Genomic DNA, 16584 nt, shown 5'->3' with positions numbered 1-16584 from the left:
TTTCATTTATCCAATTCCCTTAACGGATTGGGTATCGAATATTGTTCCTGTTAACAAAAAGCAATGGACGATAAGAATACGTATCAATTATAGGGATATCAATCGAGCCTGTCCAAAAGAAAATTATCCAACTCCCTATATCGATCAAATAATTGATGATTGTGCCGGTAGTGAAATATTCTCCTTTATGGATTTTTTTTCCGATTATAATCAAATCAATATTCTACCTGCTAATCAACCAAAAACGGCTTTCATTTGTCCATGGGGGACATTTTCTTATTGCAAATTACCTTTTGGGATCAAGAACACCGGTGCAACTTTTCAAAGAGCCATGTCTTATGCATTTCATGACATCAAGCACATTGTGCATCCCTATCTCAATGATTTACCTGCTCATTCATTACATAGAGCCGATCATCTCATTCATTTACGAGCAATCTTTATGAGGTGTAGGCATTATCGAATTAGGTTGAATCCACACAAATGTGTTTTCTGTATAGAAACGGGTCGGTTACTGGGATTTGTTGTTTCGAAAGCCAGCATTTGTGTCGATCCCTCGAAGGTTGAAGCTATTGTAAAATTGCCTCCTCCTTCGACTCTTCGCCAACTCCAAAGTTTGCAAGGGAAAGAAAAAAAATTATGTCGATTCATTCCTAACTACGTCGAGATAACAAAGGGTTTTACGAGGTTGTTGAAACAGAATACTCCATTCTTTTGGGATGAGATAGCTGACAAATCTTTTGATGCACTAAAATATGCGTTGACCCATGCACCGTTATTGCATCCTCCCAACTACAACCAGGACTACTTCTTATATCTCGCCGCCTCTCATTCCACCATCGGGATGGTGTTAGTTCAGGAAGATGAATTCGGTAGTGAACATGTGATTTATTACCTTAGTCGAACCTTGAATCCGACTGAGCTAAAATATTCACATGTGGAGAAATTGGCCTTGGCAGCTATTCAAGCTATCCAACGATTTCGTCATTACATTTTACTACGCAAAACTACTGTAATTTCCTATTGCAACCCTATGATCTATATTTTGACCAAACAATTGCTAGGGGGCAAGTATTCCAAATGGATTGTTATCCTACAGGAATTTGACTTGGAGTTTGAAAAATCTAAGTCAAAGAAATCTTTAGTTTTTGTGGAGTTGATGTGTGACTTCCCGCGTGCTGATACTGAAACTGTGGCAGAAGAGCCCATTGCAGACGAATCCTTGTTTCTTATCAACACTCTTGATCCATGGTATGGAGATATCATAGTTTATCTCCAAACCCAATCCTTTCGGCCTGAAATTTCAAGATCTCAGCGTCGGAAATACGATTCCAATCCCAACAATACAAAATTATTGGAGATACACTTTATCATCGTGGGGCGGACTCTGTTTTCTGACGTTGTTTAACTCACGAGGAAGCTGAAAGGGTTCTAAATGACTATCACTCTGGAGCATGTGGCGGTCATATGTTTAGGTTTGCCACAGCCCAAAAGATATTGCGCGTTGGCTATTTATGGCTGCCTTTGTCTAAAGATTGTATTGACGCGGTCCGAAAATGCCACAACTGCCAAATTTTTGATCGAAAGATGCACACTCCACCTTCTCCTCTCCACCCTATAATTGCCTTTGGTCCTTTTGCAAAATGGGGTATCAATTTTATTATATGTAACCCTCACTCAGCCGGGGGGCATGTGTATATCATCCTTGTGGTAGATTATTTTACCAAGTGGGCCGAGGCGATGCCTACATTTGCGGAAAACGGCAAAACTGCTGTGATTTTCATTTTCAATCATATAATTACTAGATTCGGTGTTCCACAAGAGATTATCACTAATCATGGGTGTCATTTTTGAAATATTATGATGACTGAACTAACAGATCAACTTGGTCTGCGTCACGATAGTTCAACTCCATATTACCCACAGGCTAATGGTCTGGTTGAAGCCATCAACAAAGTTCTAGTCATTATGATCCGACGAATCATTGGGATTCATAGGTCGAATTGGCATAACATGTTATTTTTAGTGCTTTGGGCGTATCGAACCTCGGTAAAAACATCAACTGGTTTCACTCCTTTCCAACTAGTTTACGGTTTGGAAGCTATGTTACCCATTGAATGTGAAATCCCGTCATTGCAAATGGCCATAGAATTACTTCTAGCCACTTCTGAAGAGGAGAAATGTTTGTTGTACTTGGCTCAGCTAGATGAGAATCGACATGATGTTGCACTAGCAATCGAAGCTCATGCCAAATGTATTAAAGCTCAGTATGATCGAAATGTTACACCTCGTAATTTTTCGGAAGGAGACCTAGTCTTACTGTACGATCAAGCAAATGATAAGTTAGGCGCTAGAAAATTCGTACCCATGTGGCATGGTCCTTATGTTGTTAAGCGAAAGCTGCCAAAAGGGGCCTATGAATTGGTAGACTTTGACGGATTCTCTTTAGGTAAACCCAGAAATGGTCTTTACCTGAAGAAATATTATGCTTAAATCTGGGTGTGGAGATTTTAGTTAGGTTAGTTTTCTTTTTAGCTGGTGTGTTTTAGATTAGAAAAGTGTGCTTAGTTTAGAGAGTGTTTTTGTCATTTTTCCTGCTTATCTTGATTTTACTCTTGATATTGCAGATGTCGACGTCTCTCCAAACATACATTGGTTTTGCTGATGGTGCTTGTCATAATACACGAAACATTTCTTCCGAAGCTTGGGTTATCTATTTGCCCTCTGATGAGTTGGTATCTATGCATGGGGTAAGCCTCGGTCAAACAACGAACAACATTGCAGAGTATAGTGCAATGACTGAGTTATTATCTGAATCCATCTCATTTGGGATTCGGAGTTTGATTGTGAGGTTAGATTCTGAACTCGTTGTATTGCAGCTTAATAGAGTTTATGCCATTAGAAATCCAGTGTTATTGAGATTATTTTTGAGAGTTCATCTCTTGGAACGTGAATTTGACTCTATTGAATATCAACATATTCCAAGATATTTAAATACGTTAGCAGATGCAATTGCTTCTCGAATGTTACGTAGACATTTGCAATAATCAAACAGTAAATTTAAAAACATTCCATAACATGTTTTACAAGATAGCCAGTAATAGTGATATAGCATAGCATAGAAGTGTGTCAAATATACATAATCTTTGATCATAGGTTGAAAAACACCTTATGATCGGCAAAAATGATAAGTACAAAAAGCAAAAATGTCATATGATTCTACAGCAGGCAATCATCCTATCACTGGTGATGATCACGATAAGAAACCACTATACAGGCCACCCTACAAAGGAACCTCCTGAAAGGTCCTGGGACCCCAATCACGTAGCGTTGTAGCCTAAGAGGAATGTCATCTATGCTAGTCTCTGGAATGTCTGCTGTCAAATTCTCTAGATGGTTTTCCAATTCGGTTAGGGTCTCTGTAGATTCATCTCGTGGGGCTGGTGCTGCTGCAGCTGGCTGTTTCCTCTCCTAGGGCCAGAGAGTGGCTGGTTGCCGTGGACCTACATCTACATTTGAAACCTTTTACTATCAATTTTGGGATGATTTAAAATAATAATAATAATAATAAATTAAATTAGAAAATGTTGAAAATGATTTTACCTGAGTCATCCCATTGCTCTCCTGGTGGAAGAGCCATGTCTAGGTCACCATGATAATCCATCCCAGCATAAGGAAAATCCTGAATCGCAAAAATTTGGTTCTCCAACCAATGAAAATACTTAGGAGGAAATCGAACAACCTCTGAACCCTCCTCAAGATGATGGGCCATAACTGCAACCCAATGCATTAGCTTGGGCTCTCGGGGAAGTCCAGCTTCAACGGAAAGATGTTGTGGGACCAACATTGGGACCCTCTCTAGACCAAAACTCACAACTAAGAAACCATATCCAAATTTTTTCAGTTGTTCATTCTTGGCTCTAGTCATTTGGCCTTTTACATTAGCCAACACAGCTTCGCACGAGTTGAAGACGGTGCCTCGAAAACAGTCTACTGCCATTCGCATTTGGGATCCGGTGGCCATATGCAGTGCTACGCTTCCGCAGAGTCTGGTGACAGTAAATGCAATCACTTTGAGTTCAGGACAGGAGATGGTTTTGATGTCAATCCCTTTGTCCTTGGTTTGGTCATTACAAAACTCTAGCCGAAGGCTATCGACAGATTGGCCACCTGGCCTAGTCCCGAATAGAGTCAATTGTTCACCTCTCTTGGGCAAACTAGTCAAAAAGTAAATGTCCTCTGGCTCCATTTCAAGCTGGTGGCCACCAATAATGAAACACTGGTCCTGCACATTCCACCTTTCCACCAGGCACTGCAAAAAGTCCACCTAGGCCCTCATGCCAGGTATGGCCCAGAATTTAAATAAACTGCATGCCTTTAATGCATCAATTGAAGGTTGATGATTGATTGCGGTGAGGTCCACATCCTCGTGGTCCCGTTCCCACCAACTAAGCATGATGTATACCCTACATTGAAGGAAAAGGCGTATTAGAACATTTTAGATCAAAGTTTTTGGGCGAAAATTGAAGAATTTGGAATTATAAAACCTATGCCGTGGGGACCGCACTCTCTAAGTTAGAGACAGTGCATAGTTCTGCACTCTGCCTAAACAGTGAGTGTGGGCCCATGAATTTTTCCTTCATACGAAAAAGCCGGGGTCCGCAGGTTTCGCGTTCCGCGCCTGCGAACCCCTGCGAGCGGACTTTTAAACAAATTTCTTCCTAAAAATCAAAATATAAACCTAAAAACAAATTTTAAATGGTCGAAATGCAAGAGTAAAGTGATGTGAATTACCTGGAGGTGACGGTGTTCGATTCCAATGGACGGATTTTCCGCAATCTTCACAGGAAGTTTCTTACCCAAAAGCTCTCTTTCTCACTCTGAAGTCAAACGGTAAAAATGAATTTACAAAATCCCTTTTTATAAGCTTTTTTGAATAAATGAATTTTTAATTGGTTTATTTTTCACTTTAAAGAGGTAACTTTTGAAGCATTTTTATTTATTTTAAACATGTATGAGTAATGTTTGAGATTTTGTGCAAGATATCAGATTGTTCAGGCAAAATTAATCATTTTCAACAAAAACATTAGAGTCATCTTTAAGCTCTTTTCTGACTTCTAAAATATGAAAAGATTGCCGAGTTTTTCTTTTTAAGCTCATTAAAATGGAATTAAAAATACGGTCCACTTACAGCTCTTTTCTGACCGTATAAACATGAAAAGATTGCTGGATTTTTGTCGTTTCAAATTCGATATTGGTTATAAAACGACACGTCTTTAGTCACTTTTTTACTTTTTCAGATCAGAGACACTAATTATGAAAATTACTCCTTGATCGTAATGGTCAAGTGATTCTCTCAAGTATTATTTTATACTTTTTCGGGCTTAGGAGACACAAATTTACAAAAAAGGACAACCATGGAGTTTTCTTAAATTTTTCTTCTGACTCCCGAAAATTGAAAAACGCTGAGTTTCTCCTATACTAGACTCATTAAAATTTAACAGTAAAGGACCTGTTCAATTACAAACAGGAACGGACCACTCCTTCTTAGGGTTCGAATTTAAAACTAAGTTGGACTCATCCGAAGGATGAGCTTATAATCAAGCGAATGTTATCCTCCTCAAGCTTGTCAAAAATAAAGAGGTACTTGCCAGAAATGGTGGGGGAAAAGAGAGAAAAATGATCCTGTTTGTCATACTTTGTGTCTCAGAAAAACATTTAACCACTCTTGAACATGACACTTTTTGTTCACCTGGGTTGGGAAATCCTTTGCCTAACAGTTAATCAAACCATATTGAAAGTCTTCAGCCAGTTTATGGGTATTAGCTTTGGGTCAATTGTCACCAAACCATTTGCAGTGTCGTTATGTGTTCAAGAGGTCATTGCAAATAAACCATTCATCTACAAAATATCTGTCATCCATCTTGACCATCCCTGAGTCAGTCCTTGCAACTATATTTCTTCAAACTTGATCTATGATTTCGTGTTGTGGTCTTGCCTACGACGGATCACTTTCTATCGACTTCAGCTCATTATCTAGAAAGATGATCTAGAAACCGTCAGTACCTTGGGATATACATACCTCAATGGCAGGTTTCTCGCCTTCGATGATAGGTTGCATCATTGACCTTCGATCAAAGGATTCCGTGACATGTTCGACATCAACTCATCTATTCACATTTCATGGATTGTTCTGAGTACTTTGAGAGCCATTGACATTAATGGTGGTTTCTCTCAAACTTGTTAATAGTTTACATCATTGACTGGTAATCAAGTGGTTTCTACCATGTTCGACTTCAACACATTCATTCACATCGATAGAATCGTACTATTTCGGGAAGTAGAAATCAAGACCCTGGATCTAGTTTCCACCATCCAGGCTGCGAGGAATTTTGTATTCATTATACAGTGGACTATTCATAAACAGATGGATGCGCCCACACTGTGTCTACATGTGTTTATACTTGTGATGTATTACAAGATCATTCCTATATCATAGCAGTTTAGTTATTTTTCTGGACAGTTTTGATCTGAGTATGGGAATGCCAACCTCAGCAATGATATGATCTCATATATATATATATTTCATTGAATGTTTTTACAGGTTCCAACCAGGCTCTCCGCAAGATGATCCTCAAAATGATAAATTACTTCACTCTTCTTAGATGATAAATGAAATCCTCATCTACTACAGACTTCACACTTTAGGGGGCAATCTGTTACACAAAATATTGTCACCATGACTTTCTGCAGTCAGTGTGAGTCTATCACCACTCATATTGTCCTCATTTGCAAGTCTCAAACCTCAGCTCTTCATGTCAAGCCTTAAAAATGAGAGAAAGTCCTTGAAAATCTCTAAAACTCTGGTTATGCACTTTCTCTTAGCATTACTTGCGATCCCGCACCCCTTGGTCATGTTACCTGTGGACCTGCCCGCTCTGTCTCTAAAGGAGTGGGTGCGGACCCCTGTAAAAGTCAAAAAGGCGCAAGTTTATTATTAAAAACTCACTTTGGATTAATTCTGGACGCTTCTAGAAGGAATCTTGAGGCGGCAAGTTTGCTCCCAAGTATAACTAAAGGAGCTAACCCCTTGATGGGAGGAGCTTATCCCTTTGAAGGAGGATTCTATCCCTTTGAAGGTGGACCTGGTAACTTCCCTCCTCTGCACTATAAAATAAGGCATTGGACTGGTTGCTAGGGAGGTTGAAAGCTAAATATTTTTAGGGTAAATGTTGTTGGAATTTAGACTTCCTATTTGAGCTTGAGAGGAGAGATTACATACCTTTTGGCTTCTTTGGGAAGAGAGTGAAACTTGTCAAAGTAGAGGAGATTCTTGCTGGACCCTGGGAGGAGCTTTTACAGCATCAAGGAACCAAGGTTGTAAAGTTCTTCTTTGTTTAAAGTTAATACAATCAGATTCATTTTTCTCAATAAATTGTCTTCTATGGTTTATTTCATGAATTCCTTGATCATCATGATAAATATGGTTTATTATATGGGCTATGCAGGTGTTATTTGATGTGTGTCTGTTTGTGTTTGCAGGTTCTTTAAAAGGGAGCTCATTTGGACAAACAGAGCGTGGCTTCCACAAACTAGCACTGGACTTGAGGTAGGGTCTAAAACATCTATTGGCCTTTATTTATAAATCACAATATTTAGAGAAAGATAGAATTTGTTTGATTTTCTTGTCGCTAGATATCCATAGCTACTAGGGAGAACGGTCTTGTCTGCAAGAACGATTTATCTGCCCAACAATCCTGTAAGGTGTTTTTGATGCTAGAGCTAACTTTGGCACTAACTCAATAGAAAATTCTACCTCTTTGTGAGGTGGCAACTATGTAATGTCCTCAGGAAATACATCCTGAAATTGCTATAAAACTAGGTACCTCTCAACACATTTGCATCCTCAACCTCCTTACCCTTATCACTAGAGATGTGTACTGCAAATAACATACACCCTTTCCTACGGCTATGCTTTTCTTGCATAGTTTTCACCATCCTAACTGATGTGGCTTTCTTCTTACCCTAAAAAATTCTTGGTTCCCCATTGTCAACAACACACTCAATAGCTTTATCATAGAAGTCTACCTTGATTCTATGAAGATACAACCAATCCATGCCCAACAACATATTGTATGATCCCAATGGTAATATTTTTAGATGTGCTGCAATAGACATGCCATTCAATTCAAATGTGAAAGCTCTTAACCAATGATGAACTCATTTATTTGTACCTATAGCCAACTACACTAACCAAGACTCTGCATGCAATTCCATACTCAAGCCACACTTATCCATCGAGTCAGAACTAACATAGCTATAATTAGATCCAAGGTCAATCAAAATAGAAATAACTTGATCACAAAGCTTCTTGTAGTGTTTTATTCTAAAAAATGTACCAAAAGAACCCACTTAAGATTGTGGATGAAAAACAATCTCAACAATATAAATGGTTGCTAAACATTGTAGATCTGCAGCAACTGATAGAAACAAAACCTGCCAAAGTCCGGATCTATGCTACAATCATAGTTAAATAGAAAAAAGAAAGAGTAATAACTCCAATCATCCAATGGAAACCATATATGTAAAGAATAATTTAATAGCAACGCTTGTGAAGAGAACAGATAAATGTTACCAGTTCCCCTCTATGGGATAGGTTCTTGGCTATCGTCAAACGTCTTCAGCTTGTGTAGAGTCTCTCTCTATAATGTGAAAACCCAACAAAAATATGGTGTGCGATAATGAAAATAATCAGAGTTACAACAATGAGTGCAACAATTAAAATAATAAAAAGTGAATAATGAATGGAAAACCCTTCTATTTATAAAAAAATATTGAGTTATCCTCGAATAATGAGCAATAATAAATATTATTGATCCCATTCTTGGAATAACCACTTAAGAATATTTTATTATATTTGTTTAGGAGGGAAAAAGAATTTAAACTTTTATTTAGAAATAACAAATAAATAAATGACTTATTTATCATCTCAAAGAATTAGTTAAGGAATAATAAACAAATAAGGATTTATTTAATCATTCCTAAGGGATTTAGTCAAATTTAACAAAGGATAATAATTAATTAGTGATTAATTAATTTGTCTTAGAGAAAAATAAGATAAATAATGATTTATCTGTTTATTTTTCATGATTGGGTCAAATTTGACAAAGAATAATAATAAAACAATGGTTTAATTAATTATTCCTAGAAGAAAATCAAATAAATAGTGATTTATTTAATTATTCTTCATGGGTTTAACTATAAATTACTTAACAAAGATGGTTTATTAAGTAATTTTTCATAGTGAAAGCAATTTTACTATGGTAAAACTGGCTTTACATGGTGTACTTCGATCCATCTAGTAAATTAGGCTAGATGATCAATTTTTTGGTGATAATAGATTTCCCTCCAACGTACGAGTGTTAGGAGCAAAACGTATGACCAAAGTACATTGTAAAGACACAATCACTTAGACAACACAGGGGAGTCAAGGAGAGAGAGAGAGAGAGAGACCAATGAAGTTGAATTGAAAGATGATAGGGATAGAGGGGGCGAGACTAATGCAAGTCTCCTTTTATGTTGTGGTATCGAACCTCAATGAGGTGGGAGAGGCATACCCATACCCGCTGAGATAACTTAGTAAAAAAATAATTGTTCACCTAGAACTATAAAACTGAGCAATGAAGTACATGCTAAATGGTACATGACATGTTGGCATAACAGAGCCAGGATATAATACAATGTGCCCCACATACATAATGCACTTGGTAAAAACATGAGCCATAAAAGAATACAATAATATCTGAGTAAATGAGATACAAAGCCCCTTCCCTCAAAAGAATGGGTAGGAGGGAGGGTAGAACAACCAGAGAAGCCCTACTAAACAAGGAAGGGCTCTACAAAACTGAATGGATCATCTGGAGGAGATGTGCATGCTATGAACACTGCAATCGGTAGGAACCAAACCCATCAACTCTGTGGAACTGCATCTGAGGTTGTAGCATAGTAGGTATGCATCTGGGCATGTGGGGGGCTACCTGAAGGGCCACCCCTTCATGAGGTCTAAAACATCTGACCACACCTAGGAATCATGGGTACAATTTGTTGCATCACTAGACCATCAAGTGTATGGATGACGAACATGAAACAACCAAGTGAAAGGGAAATAATGATACCCTCTGCTCGATCCAAGGCACCGAACAAGAATGGAATCTGGAATAGAGATACACCACCCTATAGGCCATTCTTCTACAATAAATGAGCTGATGTCGACACAATAGACTCTCCGATAGATGAGGCAATGATGATCCTCAACAAAAGAATGAGGGAAAATAGTAAAGTGACTGATGGAATGACACCAGGGACAATGGGGAAATGGGACTGAGGGACAAACAGACGACTACCCTTGTTAAAGCATGAAGTGCATGGTTGACTTGGTAGCAACTGACTCAACTCCGGAGGGTATGGGGAAAGTATGCCTAGAGGCCAAAATGGGCAACACAGGATGAACGGTATGAAAGTATGGATGGAATAATGTGACATGAGATGATGGGACATGAAATAGAATCCAAGAATGCAATGGTGACTCATCGCAGATGCTCTAAACAAGGGTGACTCGATGACGTTGCCACATAGACTAGGCCTGATGAGGACTATAACATGAGTAAATGATGGTTACTCATGACAAAAATTGACATATGGTACAACAAGTATTAAGAGGAGGTGGACCTCAAAGTACAAGTGTCGATTTATGATGAAATTCAATTTTGAGAGACGATGAAGTGATCTTGGAAGAAATGGTTTCCTTGTGAAGTGTCTAATCATTAAAAACTGCGGAAGACCCATTTAGACATTGGTGAGATTTTCAACGGTCCTGACGGTTTGTCAAACTGAGCTACGGTCTAGTCACAATGGGCGATAGAAAAATTGGGGATTTTTATATGAAAGGACGTTTTCCTTCCAATTTGGATTCATTTGTTAAGTGAGTTGTGGTGAATATGGAGAGGAGTAAAAGGCCCTAAATCTTGTGGAGATCATAGTGGACAAAACAACCATTGAAATCAGGATCTACAACTTTTAGGTAGGTGGCCTTACTCATCTTTTCAATTTCATTGGTTTATTTCCTAATTTTTGGCACCTGACAACTCCCTGAGAGACCCTCGCCCTTTCTAATGGTCGCAACGCACTTTCTGGGTCTAGAAAAATGTGATTTGTGGCAGGAGGAAGGGTTATCTACTAGCCTAGTGGGGGCTGTAGGTTGATCAGTGTATACCATTGTTTTCTTCTCTGAATTAACAAGACATGTGGTGTTTTGCAGGCATGGAAGAGTTGAAAATAAACTAGTGTGAACAAGACTTGGATACTCTTCGATCCAAGATTGAGGGGGATCAGGCGATTCGAGGGGCATTGGCTCATTATAGGGTTCTCAAGTTGATAGAGAACCCACTGATGAGGGTGGGTGAGCGCTTTCTATCAAGAATTTTGAGCTATTTGGATCTAGGCCAGGAGGTCTTTGTCATACAAGGGCACAAGATCGAGCTCATAGTACAGGATATTTACTTCTTGACCGGACTACCTCCCCTTGGAGTGGTGGGGGATATTCATCTGGTGTTACCTTGTGGGAGGAAAACTACTGAGTTCATGGAGCACCATTGTCAAAAGGGTGTTCGTGTTAAGGGCACGACTATCCTTCTTGTTGATCTAGAGAGGCTAGAGACACAGGTTGTTTCCGCAGCTATGCTACGGGTCTTGGGAAGTCAGGCATTCCACCACATCGCTGGTGGGGAGATGATGTTAGTTGAGAGTGTTTTGGATGAGACCTGCTATGGGTGGGCCCAAATGATGTTATCGTCGGTAAAATCATAGTTGAGTCTTTGGAAGAGGCAAGTGAATTGTGAATGTGCTTTTGGTACAATATTATGTGTGTTCTTCTTTGAGAAGATACCTACTATCCGTCCTCATGTACAGATCCGAGATGGGGGCCCACAAGATCCTAGGATCTGCCGCTAAGGGCAGCTACTATAGAGAGGAGGAGGGGGAGTCGGATGGGTGTTCCAACCCTAGTTTTCACACAATGGGATCAGATGCCCCTTTACATTGACGATTACCATTATAGTGGGATGAACTATCAGGGGCATCCTCACTTGTCATTTCTACCTGGGAGAGCATGGGGACTAGACGGTAAGTGTTAAGTTGCTATGTTTTATGGCGCATTTTATATTTTTGTCACATGTATATGGTACTGAGTGTGAAATATGTTGTATTCAGACATAGCACCAGTGAAGCTGACAGGATATGCAAGCCAAGTCACAGCACCTGGGGTTGCAGATCGGGGGACATCGTCGTCACAGCAGGGTCTAGCGGATACTATGCTTCTTTCAAATTTTCATCGTAGGTTTGATGTACTTTTGACCGTGGTTTTAGAGCGCGGATGGCACGACTTAGAGGACTGATACACATATGAGTGCATCATTCTTCCCTCAGAGTGGCGAGGTATCGTGTGCCACGTGGTGATGGCAAGTCAGGTAGTACGTGATCTACGTGCAAGTGGAGCTGAGCCTTTGGCGTGAGATCCACCGGACAGTGACTAGATGCAGGGACATATGGGTCCCTCTAATTGTGATTTTTGTAACATTCTATGGGCATGTCGGATGTATTTAGATCTATGGCTCCAAACACTTTTATGATACATAATATGATTATGCATTTTATATGACGATGATGGTTCATAATTTGTTTTGTTTATGGTTGTCTCCTATGGTATGCATGTGATAAATGCCAATCTAGAATGTTATTTGCAATGGTATCTACCTAGTGATTTTTGGCTCGAGGCACATGACTGAAAGTAACGGTTTCAAATTCATGTACCAAGAGCTTCACTCGTAGATATTTTCTAAATAGAACTTGGTTATGCACATGATACACACCATTCAATTGCATGATAAGTAGAAAGGAATCTAAACGAACATGAAGATGAAGGCTGTGATGAGCAAGGGCATCGACTAACAAACCTATCACTCCATCATATTCGACCTGATTATTGGTGGAAAATCCAATGCATACTCCGTTTGAAAGGGCTAATGTATGCAAGGGGGTAAAAATGGCCAAAGCTACCAAGGTTATATTTTGGGAGAAGCGACTTACACTATCGGTATGACCGATATATAGTGTGGATGATGCATCCATCTAAAAGGTGCAAAAGACAACAAATGAGATGATGCAATCTACCTAACTTCATGGCAGAAATAAAGACACACAAATCAAAGGGATGTGCTATGAGCGAAATTTCTAGAGGTAGAGCCCATTGGGAGAATTAGGAAGGAGATGGCCTTCAAAATCCTCTAAAGAATTTCCCCCTTACTTGAGGGTAGGGGTAATCAGGGGTATACCTCACTTCCATGGCGTCCTCATCAGGCTGGGCAATGGGCGGATGGGAGGAAGACTGACTACATGATGTGGCAGGATTACCTAGTGCATCAACCTAAGAAATAAGGTTCACATACGCATCGTCTTGAATGGTAGACAACAAACTGGTAGATGGAGGATCTACTGATGTTGAGACTTGAGATTCTATCGAAAGTGGTTCGACAAAAGCATGTGCAGAAACGTCAGAAAGGTTTTCTTGTGAGGAACTCAAGGATGACGACAAGTAAAGAATGGGGCCTGTGGTGTTCATCATCTCGACATCAGGGGGAGGGATCACAATAGTAGGGCCAACATTTCCATGTTCTTGTTGACTAGTGGTACCAGAATCCACAGGTAGATGACAAGAGGCTCCACTACGAGTGGCCTCATATTCACGAATCACCCCAAGGCAATCGCGAAATTCATTGAAACGAGGGAAACAATGGGAATAGTGACCATGAAGATCACATAGGGAAAAAGGGTGGTTTGTACGAAGCGTTTTTAGTTTCTTAGGTGGGACTGGTAAGTTAAAATGGACTTCTGGAATATTCGAATTAGAGAATGCCTCATGAGCCAAAGGTCTAAGTTGAGGAGATTAAGGACAATTGCCAGCGATGTGCCCAACAACTTAACACAAAGTGCACGGGGGTGATGTCTTTGGGGCCTTAGGGTCTAGAGGAGCTTGGGGAGCCTTGTCCTTGAGTTCTTTCCTTTTAGCTTTGCCCCCATTGCCCAATGCTTTCGCAACAAGAGTTGGTTCATGTTGAGGTTGTAATGGCACTAAAGCAGTAGTAGGGGTCATGGGGACCAGTTGAACCAGGGTTAAAGCGTGATATGGTCTTGGCTGACTAGATGGAATGTTTGCAGGAGGATCGATGTACCATACTTGGATCCCTAGAGTCATGTTAGGAAGGACCAATGAAGCCATGATAGCTACAGAAAAAACTCCTAGAGGGGGGAATCAGAAAGGTATCTGGCTGGCAGGATAATGTCTCGGCGGAATAGCTCCTAGATGGTTGAGAGCTAGAGGAACAGTTCCTGGTGGGAACCTAGGAGAGGCACCCACAAATGGAGGAGGTCCTAGGGGAGTTGGTCCAGAGGGTTCATCTGGAAGAGCAACAGCAGGATGCTAAGGAGCTGGCTATTGATTGGGTGTACCAGACTGCTTTGACACTTGTAACATGCAAACACTCATGGAAGTAGGTTCAGAAATGGGAGGGGGAGGACCAGGGAAGGCACCCAACAATGATGAATCTTTATAGACTCTGGGTGAGACACTCGTGTAAGAAGTTGAAGACTGTTTGTCGAACATTGATGAGATAATGGACTCAGGGGAGGTCACGGATGTCGTCTCATTTTAAGTCAACTGATCAATGGTAGCGATCTTCCCTTCATGGGGGAAGAACATCTTGTAGAACACTACAGATGCGACATCTGACATGGCATATGTGTAACTACAACCTAAGAGAATGTTTTAATCTAATGGGGCATCAATGACTTCAATGTTGACATGGACAGTCTTTCCCACAAGGATCACTGGACAGTTGCGGTACATGTCGAGGGGTTGGGAGGAGTGTCCATCCCAAGCACGTAAAGTGATGGTGGAGGGGGACAACTTAGGTGACTTTAGTTGTTTCCAAACAACAATGGACATCATACAGGTGGATGTTCCTTCATCGATAATGCATCTGGAGATGATGGCATTATGGATTCTAACTGGTATCTGGAAAGCAACCGATGAAGGTAATGGGGGGTGCTCTGATGTATCAACCGAGAAGATAATCAAATGATCATCAGAAGGATCCACTGAACCCAAGGTAGTTAGTAGAGCCTTCTTTTGAGATGGGCATGACTGGAGGACTTCCAATGTTGACATGGCAGCAGGTGATTGTGCCAAGTTGTCTACTATATTTTATGTATGGGTAGCTTTATTAGAAGCCGCATTATGGCGTAATGTTCCCTTTTGGGATCTTAGGAATGGCCTCGAATTTGGGTTGAGGAAACTGTAAAGGACCATTTGGTGTCATAAGAGGCTCAATGGATACTTTGGTTTTGGACTCGGTAGCTGACAAAGTGGAGGGCTTGTCATATTGACACAACCAAGTTTGTAGGTTGATATTAGAGGGGTTAACCTCATCAGAGTTCATCATAAGGATCTGGTAGTCACCGGGACCAGAAGTTTGAGAGAGGTGGGCTGCTTGACCTGGTTGAGGTTGAGCAACAACAAATCCTTATTGAGTGAATGTATTTGTGAGCACGTCCAGTTGAGGTGGCGCAAGACTCTGAGGTGATTATTAACCTCGAGAAACTACTTGAGCTTTTCACATTTGGCGCATCTGGGGTAAAAGAGGACACTCATGCATATAGTGGCCATTTACAACACAACATTTACAAGGCTTATTCGTGCAAATAGCCTTGTTATGCTTGGGTTGGCTGCCCTATTGTTGGTTGTTGGTGTTAGGTTGGTTCCTCTGGGGTTCACTAGGCTGGTTACCTTGGTTACCCTAGTTACCCTTCCCCTTATTCTTTTTCTTCAAATTTTGGGGATTTGCAGTACTCTTCTATGCAAACACTTGTCCCTAAGGGAGAAGTGGTTGTTGGGGCTGAGGATGCATGGGAGGTTTTGGCGCTAATGCTTGAGGGGCTGGAACGCTTGGTTGTGCATAAAGAGGAGCAACAGTTTGGTAGATGGGTTGGGGTCCAGGAAACATGTTTCTAGTAGGGGGGCATGAGAATTAGAGGAACTGGTGTCCCCCTGCGGGTAACCATAAATCTTCTGAGTATATGGCGAAGAGTGTGAAAGGGATCCAACGATACTATTGGTGGCGTCAGATGCCCCCGGTGCATTGGCACTTCTAGGATGAGGGAGTTATGGAATGATAGTCTAGACATAATTGGATTGTGCATAAATCAGATTATATCTCAAAGCAGTCTGGAAAGCTTCTTTCTCGGTCTGAGGAAAATGGGACGCGACATCTTTCTCGATGGGGGATAAAAGGCTTTCAAGAAACCAATCTAAACAGACATGGTCTTCGAAAGGCGGGGCATGACATGTGGTCCTCCTTCGACACCACTCTTGAACATGGTCAGAAAGGCAAGTGGCGGAGGACTAACGAAATGTGGTCAATAGCTCTATACCAATGTCATACCAAAGAGGTAACTGGAAATATGAAAGGAACG

The sequence above is a fragment of the Pinus tabuliformis genome, chromosome 4_1, assembly GCF_031772625.1.
Source record: "Pinus tabuliformis cultivar Carrire ecotype Pingquan chromosome 4_1, CPIR1, whole genome shotgun sequence".
Lineage (NCBI taxonomy): Eukaryota > Viridiplantae > Streptophyta > Pinopsida > Pinales > Pinaceae > Pinus > Pinus tabuliformis.
Note: the sequence above shows the minus strand (reverse complement) of the source record.